This window comes from Myxine glutinosa, chromosome 3 (genome assembly GCF_964187855.1).
Source record: "Myxine glutinosa chromosome 3, kmMyxGlut1.1, whole genome shotgun sequence".
Taxonomy (NCBI): domain Eukaryota; kingdom Metazoa; phylum Chordata; class Myxini; order Myxiniformes; family Myxinidae; genus Myxine; species Myxine glutinosa.
Window position 1 is genome coordinate 82,249,885 of NC_136263.1, and position 16,291 is coordinate 82,266,175.

At 45.7% G+C, this 16,291-nt stretch overlaps 1 protein-coding gene and 1 long non-coding RNA gene across 2 annotated transcripts in view; one reads left to right on the forward strand and one right to left on the reverse strand.

The window, feature by feature from the left end:
• LOC137423420 (poly(A)-specific ribonuclease PARN-like) overlaps nt 1–16,291 on the reverse strand; it is a gene marked incomplete in the record, with an annotated part of 200,382 nt that overhangs the window by 12,224 nt on the left and 171,867 nt on the right.
• LOC144891334 (uncharacterized) lies at nt 12,654–14,707 on the forward strand. The gene is made up of 3 exons (XR_013622859.1): nt 12,654–13,559; nt 14,121–14,244; nt 14,465–14,707. It is a non-coding gene; the product is annotated as an uncharacterized LOC144891334 (long non-coding RNA).

Consider the following 16,291-nt stretch of genomic DNA (forward strand, 5'->3'; position numbering starts at 1 on the left):
CTGATTTTTCTTGCCATCAGATCATATGTGGACTGTATATGGATCGTTTATCACTGGTATATTGGGGCCTCATATGTAATTTCTCCCAGTCATGGCTTCAAGTGTACTGTGCGATATTGCCTTCGACACCCTTATAACCCAATTGTGACTTTTATTTGCTCCCCACGAAATTAAAAACACCTCACCACCACGAAATTACACACACCTCACAGCCATAAAAACACGTAATAAAAACACACCACCACAAAATTAAAAACACCTCACAGCCATAAAACATGTAATAAAAACACCTCACAGCCATAAAACACGTAATAAAAACACCTCACCACCACGAAATTAAAAACACCTCACAGCCATAAAACACATAATAAAAACACCTCACAGCCATAAAACACGAAATAAAAACACCTCACAGCCATAAAACACGTAATAAAAACACCTCACCACCACAAAATTAAAAACACCTCAGCGATAAAACACGTAATAAAAATACCTCACCACCACGAAATTAAAAACACCTCACAGCCATAAAACACGTAATAAAAACACCTCACAGCCATAAAACACGTAATAGAAACACACCACCACAAAATTAAAAACACCTCACAGCCATAAAACATGTAATAAAAACACCTCACAGCCATAAAACACGTAATAAAAACACCTTATCACCACAAAATTAAAAACACCTCACAGCCATAAAACACGTAATAAAAACACCTCACCACCACAAAATTAAAAACACCTCACCACCACGTCATTTAAAAACACCTCACCACCAAGTAATTCAAAACACCTCACCACCACGTAATTATAAATACCTCACCACCACGTAAATCAAAACACCTCACCACCATGTGATTTAAAAACACCTCACCACCATATGATTTAAAAACACCTCACCACCATGTGATTTGAAAACACCTCACCACCATGTCATTTAAAAACACCTCACCACCACATAATTCAAAATAGCTCACCACCACGTGATTCAAAACCACCACAACGTTATTAAAAACACTTCACAACCACGGAAACAAAAGTTTGAGGGAGTCGTTAAGTGACAACACAGACACTGCCCAGATGTGTAGATATATAGATAAATGACTGTACCTGAGTTGCCGTTTTGTCATGGTTTAAACCAATCATAATTCAAACAATTATTTTGCACAAATGTATTTGTAATATACGTGATATCACATTTTATAAACAATTGAAGTTGGGAAAAAAAAAAATTCCCCCCCCAAAAAAAAAAAATTGGAAAAAATTTCAAAGGAAATACCCGTAGGACATACCGACGGGAGAGATATGTGCATACCAGAAGTTTGGTACGATTTCACAAAAGTTTGAGAAAGTGGTTCAGTGAGAACACAGGACAGACGCTGCACAGATATATATATATATATATATATATATATATATATATATATATATATATATATATATATATATATATATATATATATATATATATATATATATATATATATATATATATATATATATATATTGTTACGGACCGCGGATAAGATGTTGTTTTGCCGAGCGGATGGCACCGCGGCCGAACAGTTACCCCGACTATCTCGATTCCTGGACGTTGGCCGAAATCACGCCACAGGTATTCAATTTGGAAACCTCTAAAGCGACCGAATGTAAAGAGGATGAAGAAGAAGACGTACAGAAGAGTAACAGGATTTATTATTTACACGTTCAAAGTAACCAAGGAGAAGGAAAGATAATAAAATAATATACAGAAGAATCAGAGACACTGCAATTATTAGCTTACCTACAGTCTTAATTAAACCCAGGACAGAACAAACAAAGACAGACTCACGCAGGGAATGATGATAGGAATGGCAGGAGGTGGATGGCTGGAGGGGGAGGAAGGTTCAGCTGGACCCACAGCACGGTCGGGTCGGGGATTAGCAGCCGCCGCCCTTTCTCGATCGGCGCGTTTAACAGCCGCCGTTCCTCTTCCGATCGAAGCGTTTAGCAGCCACCGTTCCTTCGCGGCCCTGCTCAAAAACTGCCGTCAAGGCCCCCAAGCTGCTGTGGCTGAAGCTGCTGTGGCTGCTGCTGCTGTGGCTGAAGCTGCTGTGACTGAACTTGCGGTGGCTGGAGCTGCTCTTTTAGGGATCCCTTACTCAACTCTTCTCGTACTCAACTCAACTCTTCTCGTACTCAACTCAACTCTTCTCGTACTCAGTCCAACCACGTCTCTTTTCACGTCTCCCGTTTGGTCCAACCACACTTTGCACGTCTCTCGCTTGGTCCAACCTCACTTTGCACGTCTCTCGCTTGGTCCAACCTCCCTTTGCACGTCTCTCGCTTGGTCCAACCACTCTCAATTAGTCCAACAACTCTCGCTTCGTCCAACCACACCCTTCTCTCTTACTTGGTCCAACCACTTCTTTCTCTCTTGCTCGCGCGCTTTTATAGCGCCTCAGGCAATCAAGCCGCCGGCCTTCAGGACACGCCCCTCGGTGAGCTCGCTTCGGCCCTGATTGGTGGGCACAGGCCCTCTGACTCCACCCTTGATGACGATGGGCGGGCACGCCCTTCTTCCCCGAGCTGAGCACATGCTTAATGGCGGCTATTGTAGTTGGCAATATAAGTTTTGGGAGTGGGAATGGGGCATGAAAGGGATTCTATGTTATTTCACTTGGTGCAATGGAGTGTCATCTTAATGGAAGACAAAGCCTTAACCTAATACACAGAATAAGGAAATAAACTACTGAACAGGGGTATTATGGTGTCCTTCATGTATGCTTTATGGAACTAACTACGGGAATGCCCTTTGACCTTTATACAACACTGGAGTAAGGAGGGCGATATTCTAACAACAATTTACACAATAACAACAACAACAACAAAAAACCATTCTCATATCCACAATATATATATATATATATATATATATATATATATATATATATATATATATATATATATATATATGTATATATTGTGTTACGGGGTCAACCTCGAGGGGAGCCCCGGCAGAAAGATGTGTTGTCCTTGGTTGAAAACAAGCCAATCAATAACGAGTCCACACCAAGGGTTACGAACAAACCACAATCTATCTATAATTCCAGTAATCTCTGTCTGTACGTTTGTACGTTTGTACGTCTGTACGTCTGTACGTCTGTTTGTCTGTGACCGCTGTTTCTCGACAACCACGGGTCCGATATACTTTTAACTTGCCAGGTATATTGCTGGGGACCCGAGGATGTGCCTTTTCAAGGTTTCATATTAATCGGACAATTACTTACCGAGCTATGTCCAAAAAACGATTCAACCAATCAGAGAGCAGCGAACGATCGCGTGTGCCGAACGTGGAGGACACACTCTGCCTCGGATGGCACATTTGAGAGCGTATTCATTTATTTCACGTTTGCAAACTATGTTGGCGTTAAACTATGTTTTAAAACTAATAAAACCGAATTTGCGATTCATTCGCTTTCCTGCGCGTTTGTGCACGCGATGGCGATTTCTTTACCAAACTCCGGAAGCCGTTCGCTTTGGACCAAACCATTGCATGTAAATAGAGGGGGGGGATTGTCACCGTACTCGCAAGCCGTTCGCTTTGGACCAAACCATTTCATGTAAATAGAGGGGGGGGATATAATTTTAGATATAGATATAGTACGGGCAATGCCCTAGTATATTATAAATCCCACACAGGAATCACGACCCACTTAATACAGCACTTCACAATATAATTCCTATCTACAGGTAGCGCCACCTTACCAAGCCCCTTAACCCCAAAACTCACGGCCCTTGCCCCAATGTCTCTGTATGCTTCCAAGGCGACGTCAATTCGCTCCAGCGATCGTGGAATCAATTTCCGATTCCAATCTGGGGAAGCGGAGTCGATCGAACCAACCCGCAGGCCACGTGGTCCAATCTCCAGCACGATGGCGGTAGAATGGGAAACCTCCCCAAAGACAATTTCGGGTACGTACCCGGTTGCGGTTCAATCCGCGAGTCTCCTCAATAATCCTCCCACAGCCACTGACTTGTACAGCCGTCCCCGGCCGCCCGCCGGAGAGTAACGCCTGGTCGACGCGCCGCAAAAACCCGGTCACTGCCGGTGATGCGCGTGGCGAAAATGGCGGTCGGCTTTCTCTTGCACCTGGGTTGGGAGGTGAGGATACTCGGCAACCTCCACGAGGATACCCGACTATGCAGGCGCCGCAGCAATTCGGCGATCTCCTCTCATGCGGACTTCTTTTCAAAGAGGCAAAGTTCCCTTGTCCTGCCCGTTCGACTGCTCGGTCTGGAGCTGCAATCAGAACACGTCTCCTCACGATCTTCCCCGCTTCTCCGCCTCTTCCGGTCTCGATCCGGATTTTTTCCACATTGTACCAGGAGCGCTTTTAAATCTTTTACTCACAACAACCCGTTCCCTTAAGTCACCATAAGCATAATATCTAGAATACTTCGAACCAACAGCAATACTCATAACCACAATCATTAATCCGTAACAATTGTTACGGTTTTGCGCGACCCCTGTTCCCTTACCAAGGGCAGATTAAGCCCCTTGTTCTCCTTGGGTCGTCGCAACCGCGAGACTTCCGGTCGGACGCGGGACAGGGTTTCGGGACAATGTTCGCACGTACCTAAGTACCCACGCTGCCGTGGAAGCGGGGATCAAGTCTCGCACAAACCACGCGTAATTTGAGTGCACCCGAGCGGCTGGCGCACCACGTGGTCCGTGCTATTACCTTTGTATTGGAACCCGATTAGAGCGATATAATTCGTACCACGCTCAGTCAATGATGGAAGGGACGAAACGGTCAAATCAAAGAAATAACACGATTTATTTACACTATTATGCACAATGGTTCGGTTGAAAAGAGAGACACAGGGCAGTCTTATACAGTCGTACTTATTTCCCAGACAATGGGCCCATTCACACTCACAGGGGGATGAAGGAAGGAATGTTCATGCGCTGAACGCGCCGGCTTTGTCGTTCAGGAACAGCTCACCCGGCGTGACCCTCTGCCGGCCACAGCACGTCCCCTGACGAAGGCAGGCATGCAGGCGGGAGGGATTCTCGCAGCGCGTATCTCGAACAAAGGCAGGCAGGAAAATATGCGCGCGTCTCTATAGCCCGACACGGCGGTCCTTCACAGCGCGATTAATACCACGGCGTGCTTTCACTCTCACAACTCATTTCAGGATCTGACTCAAGCTCAATTCAACAGAGGACCCCGGCTCATAACTTGGTTCAACACCGCGCACTCTCAGAACTCTTAACTTGTTCAACACCGCGCACTCTCCGCATAACTGAGGTGGGGGCTTCGGGCACAGGGTTATATTGCCAGGCCCTGGCCCGTCTCGAATGTTCCAAACCACGCCTTTTGACGCAGTGGCAAGCCACTCCCCTCGAGTCCTGATTGGCGGCTCGTGCTTACCGGTCACTCCCACTTCTCCTGTCCGGCCTTCCTTCGGCCTGCATCGACTTGTCAGGCTGGCCTCGTGGTAGTTTGCGCCAAAAACCAAAGCATCGAGGCGGCATAAGCATTGGAAGGAGACCTAACTCTCATTATTCTACTCAAAGCAAACTAAACATAGGAAAGGTCTACGCTTACACTTACTAAGAAATAAATGAGCTTAAACGAGGCTACATGTTGTACTGTTGTAGTGTGACTAACTATGAGGGAAAAATTAACCTTTATTTGTAAAAACACAAAACCACAACAATACATGTATGTATGTATGTATGTGTGTATGTGTATGTGTGTGTGTGTGTATATATATGTATATGTATATGTGTGTATATATATATATATATATATATATATATATATATGTATATATATATATATATATATATATATATATATATATATATATAGTGTTGCGGATATGAGGATGGCATTTTTTTGATTGTGTGTATTGGATTGTGGTAAACTGCTGTGTACCATTGGTTGGATATGGCTTCTCTTGCCTTCAGAGTTGTATAAAGGTAAAAAGGGCGTCTCGGTAATTAGTCCATAAGCATACACGTCAGCCAATCATAGAATGCCTCTGTTCAATAGCTTATATCTTATTATGTGTCTTAGGGTAAGGCTGTGTCTCCCATTAACTTAAATACTCCATTGTACCAAGTGAAATAAGAGTAGATCCCCTTTCATTTCATTTCAATGGCCAACTGCATTTTGGGCGGTTTTCTTCAACCACCATTGGCCACGAGGCAGGGTTGGGGAAGAAAGGCGTGTCTCCACTTCGTCATAGAGGGGAGGGGTGAGCCAGCCCCACTCGACCAACCATGAACAAGGGGTTTGGCTTGAGAGGGCGGAGAGAGAACGTTTGGGGGAGGTTCGCAAAGGTTGAGGGGCGGGGCCTATATAACCCGCGGCGGGGCGTTCCCCAAGGAGATGCGCTTTTACTGAGTCCAAGAGATGAGCTGAAAGGCTGAGCTGAGCTGCGTGGTGCAAAGCAAAGAGCTGGGTCGTCGGAGATGAGCTTTTACAGAGAAAGGAGAGGAGTCCAAGGGAGGAGACAAGCAGATGCGCTTTTACTGAGACAAGGAGACGAGTAAAAAGGAAAGAGCTGGGTCGTCAGAGCAAGAGCGCGTAGAGAGGAGAGAACCCGTCACGCCAGACCCCCCCACCAGCGCGTCGGCTCCACCAAGCAGCTCCGACCCGTGATCCCGCGCACACGACAGGCCCGGTGGCATCAGCGGCCGTCGAGGTCCAGCCCGACGTCCCATGCGGGATCAAGCTCCAGCCAGCTCCGTGCCGTCCTCCCCCTCCAGCCACACACCTCCTTCCAGCCAATCCACTCTGCAATTCCCCGCGTGAGTCTGTGTCTTCGTTTGTTCTGTCCTGGGTAGTAAGTAAGCCTGTTAGATAAGCTAGTATTTTCCCTGTGTCTCTAAAAAGCTTCTGTATATTATTTTATTATCTTTCCTTCTCCTTGGTTACTTTGAGCCTGTAAATAGTAATAAATAGTAATTGTATTTCAAACCTTTCTTTGCCTTCGTCTTCCTTTTCTTCACATCCGTGTCGTCTTAGTCTTTTCACGATTGAATAGCGGTGGCGCGATACGGCCAACGTTCAGGGTGAATCGGGTTTTAGTCGGGGAATAACTGTTCGGCCGCGGTTACACCACCGCTCGGTAAAAATAACATCTAATCCGCGGACCGTAACAAATTGGTAGTCAGGAGTTGGGATTCGAACCTGGGGTAGCCCAAATTTTGGACACCAATTGTGTTATTACAGTAACAAATTGGTGTCGAGGAGTGAGATACGGACCCGAAGCGCGCTTAACGTGCTCAAAATTACAAGCTGCTAGAAATTGTTTTGTTTTTAAAGGAAAACCCGAATTTTGAAATCGCGCCATGGCTGGTCAAGGCGACGGGATGCCGGTGGGAGAGATAGACGGGGTGGAATCGACCCAGGACCTCAGTGAAATGTATATGGAGGAGGAGAACATAAGCTATGTGGTTGAGGGGGTATAAGGCGCACAAAATGGCGCTCTCGCGCACGAGGTTACGGGCGCGCAAAATGGCGCCTCGCACATGGCTACGGCAACCGCGCCCGCGACCGTAGCAGCGCCACCGGTGGATTCTAACCTTTTTATGATACAAATGGGGGCCCTTATGGAGAGGCTAGAAGCCAAAATGGGACAAATGGGGAACCGGATGGAGGCTCAGAATGAGCAATTGGGGGTAATGAGGGGCGAAGCGAAGGCTCAGAATGAGCAATTGGGGGTAATGAGGGGCGAAGCGAGGGCTCAGAGTGAGCAATTGGGGGTAATGAGGGGCGAAGCGAGGGCTCAGAGTGAGCAATTGGGGGTAATGAGGGACGAAGCGAGGTACCGGGGAGGGGTTAGACAATAATTTTAAGGGATTAGACAACAAATTTGAGGGGTTAGACAACGGGATAAAAGAGGTAAAGAATGGGTTAACGGGGGTGGAAAATAGAATGGCTGCCCAGGAGAATCAGATAGAGGGGGTGAAAAATGGGTTAATGGGGCTAGAAAATAGGATGGAAGACAAATTGCGGGCAATAGGGGAGCAATCCGCCCGAGAAATTAAACAAATGGGAGAGCAGATAGAGGAGGTGAAAATCGGGGTAGAAACCAAATTGGATGCTCAGAGGGATGAATTGGGACAGATGAGGGCGGCATCTACAAAAGAGAGGGAGGAGATGAAAGAGGAGATACGACGAGGTGTAGGTGAGGAATGTCTCGGGGGTACGCGAGGAGGTAAAGCGAGGCGAAAAGCGTATAGAGAAAGAGGTGAGAAATGGGACGGCAAAGTTACAAGGGGGCATAGAGGACCTGATGGAGGAGGTGGAACAGCTGACGGAAGGGACAGACGGAGATAGTGGAGCAGGTTCAAAGGAACACTGCGGTACTAGGAGGGTTAAAGGCGACACAAAAAGAAATTAAAAATGACTTAATAGCGACACAGAGGCAATGTCAGATGGTACGTGAGGGACTGACAACGAGGTTGGAAGAGGTGACATAAGTAATGGAGACGAAGGACCGAGAGGTGAGGACGCACATAGAAACGGTCAAGGTAGCCTTAGAGGATGAACTTGAGGAAACGCACCAGGAAATAAAAGAGGTGAAGCAAAAATTAGAGGAAGTGGAAGAAGAGGTGAGTGAAATTAAGAAGGGACGGACAGAAACTAAGAGAGAAATACAGGAGGAGGTGATGGAATATGTACAAGGTCGGTGCTCAACTCATAATGGTGTGCTCACTAACCAAATAAAGAGTTTGCAGGTGGCGAAGGAGGTGCGGAGACGAGGTGCCAAGGTGAGTGGCGAAATATTCGGCAATGTATATGATGTGAGGAAAGCTTCAGTCGGCTTGGGGGTTGATTCGGATCCGGGTGTTCGTGAGAGGCCGTTGGTGAAGTGTGCGACAGGTACGGTGTGTGAAGGAGGTGTGCGAAAATGTCCGACTCTGGGGTGTGTGAGGAAAAAGTGCGCGCCGAGGAGTGAGTGTGCTGTCAAGAGTGAGTCGGTCGTAGCGCGTGTGCGAGGGGGCACATGGAAGCGTGGTGTGGTGAGTGTTACAGAGGATGTAACAAGAGAGTGTACACCTGTGGTGAGTGTTACAGAGGATGTAACGGGAGAGTGTGCGCAAGAGTGTGCGCGAGAAAGATGTGTAACGGACAGGTGCATGAGGAAAGAGTGCGCTGTCGAGAGAAAGGGTGAGTGCGCGACCGAGAGTGGAGGTGAGAGTAGTAAGAGTGACACGGAGCGTGAGTTGGTTGTGACAGGTGAGAGAGAATGTACACCTGGAATGGAAGGAAGCACACCTGGAATGGAAGGAAGCACACCTGGAATGGTAGAGCGTGTATGGGAATGCACGCTGGAATGAGTAGTGAGGCACGTGGTTGGGTGTGCGAGTGAGGGCACACCTGTGATTGTCACAGAGGAGGGGACCGAGAAGGGGGTGCGAAGAGGTGTGTTGGTGAGGTGTGGGAATGACGAATGTGTGCCAAGGTGTTCGGTGGTCAGGTGTGTGACCAAGTCTGTGAGCGGAATGAGTGTACCTGGGTGTGTTAGAGAAGGTACGACGAGGAGCATGGGAACAGCTGGATGTATGAGCAAGGAACGGGCTGCTGGGTGTAAGCATGCAGGTGAGGCATCGACGGTAACCGGGTTAGCGGTTAGAGCGACTTATAGCCGAATCGGGCCCTCGGTGCGCGTCGGGCAGCTTCGCGTGCCGCGAGGACCAGCGGGGATCCGAACCACGGCGGGTTCGAAAGGACCGCCGTACGTGATCCACGCTGGGCCGCGTTTGGAACGGCCGCGTCCGTGCTCCACTAGGCGGAGCGGGCAGCCCGATAGGAAGGGTCGTCATGGCAACCCCTTTTTGTTGAGACGTTCCGGGAGGTCGAGATCGGGCCATTGGATGGCTCCGTGCCGAGGTGGTGCGTGGGATCTCGGCCCGGGTAAACCTCCTTCCCTTCACCGAGTGTCGGACGCATCCAGCCGCCGGCACCAAACAACCCGCATTCATTGCTCGGCTTTACGAAGCCGGGTTGTGGAAGTGAATGGGCGCACCGAGAGGCATTAGCAAGTAGACTGTAATGATGAGGATAGTGGTCTGGACCCGAAATTAGAAAAACAAAATTTAATGATTGGCAAAGGATTGGCAGTAATGATTGGCAGATGATGGGTAGAGTGATTAGCAAATTTTTGATTAGCTGAAATTTGGTGAGCAAAATTTATAGTAAGAGATGCCCCATGTGATGGGATGGCCAATCCACCATCCCTCACAGAGGGGGGCAAAGGAGCACTAGTTTATGGGGTGTATGGCAGTAAAAACTAGCCCGGGTGGGTTAGGATATATCGTGTGTAGGGATCTAGCGAAGATGACATTAGGTAACGTTAAGGTTAGTTAGTGACTGATACCTGTAGTGGGGACGCAGGTAGATTAGTGTGGATTATAATGACGTGGTACGTGCTTAGTTTAAAGGGAAGACGGGGAGCACTAAGTTAGCAGGGCAACAGGTAGTTTAGATGATGCCGTGTGAGTGTTGGAGGTGTATTCAAGTGTATTGAGCAGTGAGTGAGGATTGAACAGGTGTGATTGAACAGGTGTGATTGCACAGGTGTGCAACTGAACAGGTGTGTGGAGCAGTGTATGAGTGAGTAAAGGTGATGGGTATTGTGTTGACCAAATGGTCCAGGGAGAAGAAGGGTGCAGGTGGCACCAGGTATGATTGCACAGGTGTGCAACAACAGGTATGAGGAACAGGTGTATGGAGAATGGTTGTGTGAAATACATGGAGTGTGGACTGTGGAGTATATGGAGTATTGGAATGGATGGTCGTGGAGTGAGTATGGTGGAAATTGTGGAGTGGAGTGGATGGTGCGAAGGTGTGAATGGGGGAAGAGTGGACCCCCATCACGAATACCCGGGGTGGGTAGTGTAACGGTTAGGTAGAGGGTACAGGTAAATTGTGGTTGGATATTGGCATCTGTGGTGCGGGTGAGAGAATGGTATTTGGATGGGTGCATTAGTGTTGTGGAAATGGCTGGGCGTGTAGCCTGTTAGTGTGTGTAGTTGGTTTGGGCACTCCACCACTGTGAGGATGTCGGCCAGGTGAGGCCGCAGGTGGGCTCTGGGAGCCGGTAGTTGTGGATGGGGCCCGAGGATCCGGAGGACGGACCCGGGTAGCCCAGTGCCAGAGGGCACCAAGGGGTGCCATAGCCAGGAGGGGCCTTCCCCAATTAGATAGGTTAGGGTGAGGAGCTAGGTAAGCTCGGGTGGCGACTACAGTGGTGGAGGTGTGCAGGTGGGTAGACCTGCTGGGAGAGCTACACGTCACAGCCCAGAAATTGTGCAAGGGCACCGGGAGATGAATCGGGGGAGTGAGACCCCAAATTGAGAAGCACCACAGTTTGGTCAATGGGAATTTGGTTTTTAGAACCCATAGTGTAAGTTGGCCAATGGATTGGCAGGGAGAGACCCCGGGTAGAGTAAAGAGTGTTAAAGTCATTTAGAGGATAGTTAGGATGAAGAATCTCCTTGCACCATCTGCATCCACTCACCTGAGGTGACAGGTACTCCACACCATGCCAGGTTGTTTTGATTATTTTTTGGTGCAAATGTTTTGGATTGTGAGACGCATCATGACGTGGGTGTGACATTGTGCTTGAGGTTCCATCTCTTCCTCCTTATGAGGATTGATGATGAATTGGGTGATGGCAAATTTTGAAGTAGAGGGATTGTGGAGACGAATTTGGTACAGCGGAAATATGGGAAAGACGTGACAGTAGTGACGAATTTGTAATGTGTAGATTTTGTACATATGGGGTAAGGGCAAGGGTAATGTAGGTGACAGGGGGGTGACGTACGGTAGGGACGAGCTTTCTCACTTCGCCCTCCGTACGCATTTCGCCTTGCATTGCCTTATTGATGTGTACCCTTGTGACCTTACCCCTCGCTCATTTGTCTTTCCCCTTTTTTCTCCCACATGACCTGTGCGCCATTGGGCGCCGAGGGGAGCGTGCGTGAGTCGGCCATTGTGCGCCCGGAACTCCCAGAACCAGCTGTCTGCATCGATGCACCACATGATGGACCACATGTCTGTGGCCGAGCACCACTTATGGACCCCATGGGTTGGGGCATGGCCCCTCTGCTGGAACCGGCCATGAGGGCCCGAAATCTTGCTGGCGGACCTTGGCCACAGGGCACCGATGCCCCACAGGTGAACCACACGGTCGGCCTGGTGGGCCATAAATAAATAAAAAGGACACATTGGGTGCATTTTTCAGTTCAAATTAGGCCGCCAGTAAGAAAAGCAAAGAAAATGACAACAACTGGAAGAAAATAATAATAGCCAGCAGAGGGAGCCGAAGAGCAAGAGACCACCTGCAGGGTTAGGGGTTGTTGGTTTATTTTTATTCATTGAACAATGGTGACTGCACCGATTGGTGCTTGGGGGTGTATTGGTGCGTTATGGGTGCTTTCATGGTGCGTCGATGCAGAGCAGACTGTCTCCCCCCAGAAAGAACAATTACAGGTCCTGGGTTAGTCTTGTAAATAAACGTAGCGTCAAGTGTAAATAATGCTCCCCACCATCAATGTATAGTTTGAAGACCATTCCGCAATTCGGTTAACTGTGGGCGTAAGTCTGTTAGGCAGGAGTAGTGTAATAATGTTGCTTCTGGGACACCTCCGTTTAACATGGGAAATCCCTATCTAATGTCATTTACCCCCTTGTCTTTTTCAAAAATCATAAACACCTCTATTTCTCCCACCCTCATCTTTATGAACCTTTTGTCTGTAGTACCTATCCTTAATGTTGTTCATTAGACCACGCATAAACAAATATTTGTTTTCTCTTATAGACCTATCATCCTTCTTCTACATATCATCTGGCAGATTAATCTTTGACCCATTCACTTCCATATTGACCCTAAACACCTATATTTCTCTCACCCTGTTCTTTACGAACCTTCTAACCTTTTGACATGTTATCCTTATTCATTAGACCACTTAAACACCTGTGATCCTTCTGACCTCATGGACCTTTTAACCTTTTACTCTTAATATCATCTGGTGAATATAACCCACTCAAACAACGACCCTACAAATCAAACCTTTTTTTATTAATTCTTCGCTTTTGAGAAATGACGTTGTTTCAATGACTTGGATAACTTCCCAGAAAGATTTCATTGTCTTATTTCCTGTTATTCACACACGCTCAGGGCTTCCCCGAAATGACTGCATGTCGTCATTTCAAGAAAATACATTTTGTTCATTATAAAAGAACGTGTTCAATTCAATTTTGATCATTGGGGATCGACATGTCTTACTACTCCATCCTTTACTCTGATAAAGAAGAAGAATACTCACCAAGGTAAGTTTCATTTAAAATTAAAGTGTTTAAAGCTTTGTATGGGATTAATTATACAACAAATGACTTAATATTCCTTTATCTTTACAGCAATGCGAATATCCTGGCAGAACTTCAAACTGGTTGGAATGAAAATACTGCAGAATCTCAAGAGTTGCAAAACGAAATGAACTTGGACAACCTGTATGTTTCACCATTCTTGGAAGATTCATATGCAAGGTAAGATACTAAATATTAATACATTTGTGTTAAACGACGCTGCCTTAGTGTGTGTGTGTGTGTGTGTGTGTTCGTGTGTGTATGTGTTTGTGTGTGTTCGTGTGTGTATGTGTGTGTATGTATCTGTGAATGTGTGTGTGTATGTGTATGTGTGTGTTCTTGTGTGTATGTATCTATGAATGTGTGTGTGTGTGTGTGTGTGTGTGTATGTGTGTGTGTGTATGTATCTGTGAATGTGTGTATGTGTGTGTGTATGTATCTGTGAATGTGTGTGTGTATGTGTATGTGTGTGTTCTTGTGTGTATGTATCTATGAATGTGTGTGTGTGTGTGTGTGTGTGTGTGTGTATGTGTGTGTGTGTATGTATCTGTGAATGTGTGTATGTGTTTGTGTGTGCGTTTGTGTGTGTATGTGTGTGTGTGTATGTATCTGTGAATGTGTGTGTGTATGTGTATGTGTGAATGTGTATGTGTGTGTATGTGTGTGTATGTGTGTGTGCGTGTGTGTGATGTTTTGTCAAGCTTACTTCAACATAGTAATTTCTCCTTATTTTGTTTGCAGCCTTGAAGACCAAAGCTTGGAGTGGGACGATTTTGATTTTCCAAAGAGTGGTTATTTCCCGTCAACATGTGGTACCCTAAATTTTCAACTCGACCACTTGAACACAAAGCTCGATTTTTTCGAGGTAAGCATGTGTGTACGTGTGTGTGGTTCACCGTTTATAATAGGTACACCATATCCCTGCGCATCGTAAGAGGTGATTCAGGGTTGGTGTCAGGAAGGGCATCCGACCCTATATTAATAATAATAATAATAATACATTTATTTTGTATAGCGCTTTTCAAGACGCTTTGACATGGAACATAAATATGAAATAAATATCTCTCCCCTCTTGTCTTTAATAGAAAGAGATTCAAAACCTGAAGACATCTGCTGAACCAACCTTTGACTTGTGCTGGGAAGAAATTGATGACTTATGCTGGGGAGAAGTTGAATGTATACCTCAAGAAAAATGTTTTAATAATATAAAGATTTTAATGTTTTCAATATTTATATATATTTGTTTTGTTTACAATTATTTAATTCTTAATTACAAAAAGAGAATAAAGGAGGGAACGGGGAGGTGCACCCCTGCCAAAGACCCTTCACCCCCCTCATCCCACCCCTCCCCTCCCCTTGTGTGTGTGGGGAAGGTGGGGGTGGGATGAGGGGGGTGAAGGGTCAAGGGTGGGGGGGTGCACGGAGGGTGGGGGATGATGGGTGTGGTCTGTGTGGGCGGGGTCTGTGTGGGCGGGGTCTGTGTGGGCGGGGTCTGTGTGGGCGGGGTCTGTGTGGGCGGGGTCTGTGTGGGCGGGGTCGGTGTGGGCGTGGCTTATGATTTTTTATTTATTTAATTTTTTTTTATTATTACCACTAATTAAATTAGCTAATCTGGGTGGGGTGAATAGAAATGTTGTTTAATGAATTATTAGCTTTGTTTTTTGTAATTCTTGCGAGTAAAATGAACCCAAGATTTCCTCTCCATTTAAATCATATAATTTGTAGGTCCAAGGGACTGTATCCATTACATCAATGATTTTAAATAATTCACGAGTCCATTTTTGTGTATAACCTTTCTCAAAATGGCTTTTCCATTTGTATATCCTTACCATATCACCAACTTTGAACTTGGGCTTTCTCAAATTAATCTCCTTTTCATATTCTAATTTTGTAAATGTTTCTGATGGTTTTGATTGTGTTGATGAATGAACTGTATTATTGTAATTATCTACAATATCCTGAATTAAATACACCCATTTTTGAGAACCGAGTTGTGTGAATTTTTTATATAATTTCTCTTTTAAAGTACGATTAAAACGCTCAATAACAACTGCCTTTCCTTCATTAAAGGTGCTGTATAATTTAATACCCTTCCCCTTAAGAAATTTCATGAATATTTTGTTATAGAACTCTGTTCCCTCATCAGTCCATAACTTCTTTGGTTTCCTTTTATCCCGATCAAATATTAGCTTAAAGGCTAACATTAAAGTATCACCCCTTTTATTTTTTAAAGGGACAACCCAGGCAAATCTACTCCTCAAATCAATAACGGTTAAAGCATACCTGTATCCCCTGTCATTATTCAATTCAATTAAATCAGCGGACCATATGTGGTCAGTGTATTTAGAATAAACCTTCCTTCTTTTAAACTTTGTGATTATAGGTTTGTGTAATTCTTCAGCCAAAAGCTCCTCAGTCTTGATGGCATCATTAGAGCCTAATAGTTTTTTGAGGAATAACCAAGACCAAGTTTCAATTTAGCATTTATCAAATTTCTCACAATAAACCTATCAACTTTCTCTCTCAACGTTGGATTTTGTATCAAAGACAAATTATACAACATTTCGCTGTCGGCTTTATGTTTTTCAGTCAACGTAGTGGTTTTCCCATAAGCAATATCATGCTTCATACACACTTCGTCAACCCTATTTGTAGGTTTAGACCAAGGTTTAGGATTGTCAGCCTCATCTAATCTTTTATCCAAGTTTGTTCCTGGACCACAGAAAGAATACCCTGGAAGGTGTAATTCCCCTGGAATTCCAGTTGTTGTAAATTTACTTCCTGACAGAAACTTTTGTATGTCTCCTCCTCTTTTAGGAGAGATGAATTGGCACTTTTTAGAGCCACATACTTGACATATTCCTTTTTGATAAACTCTATTATTTTTAGCTTTAACATAAGAGATATTTTTA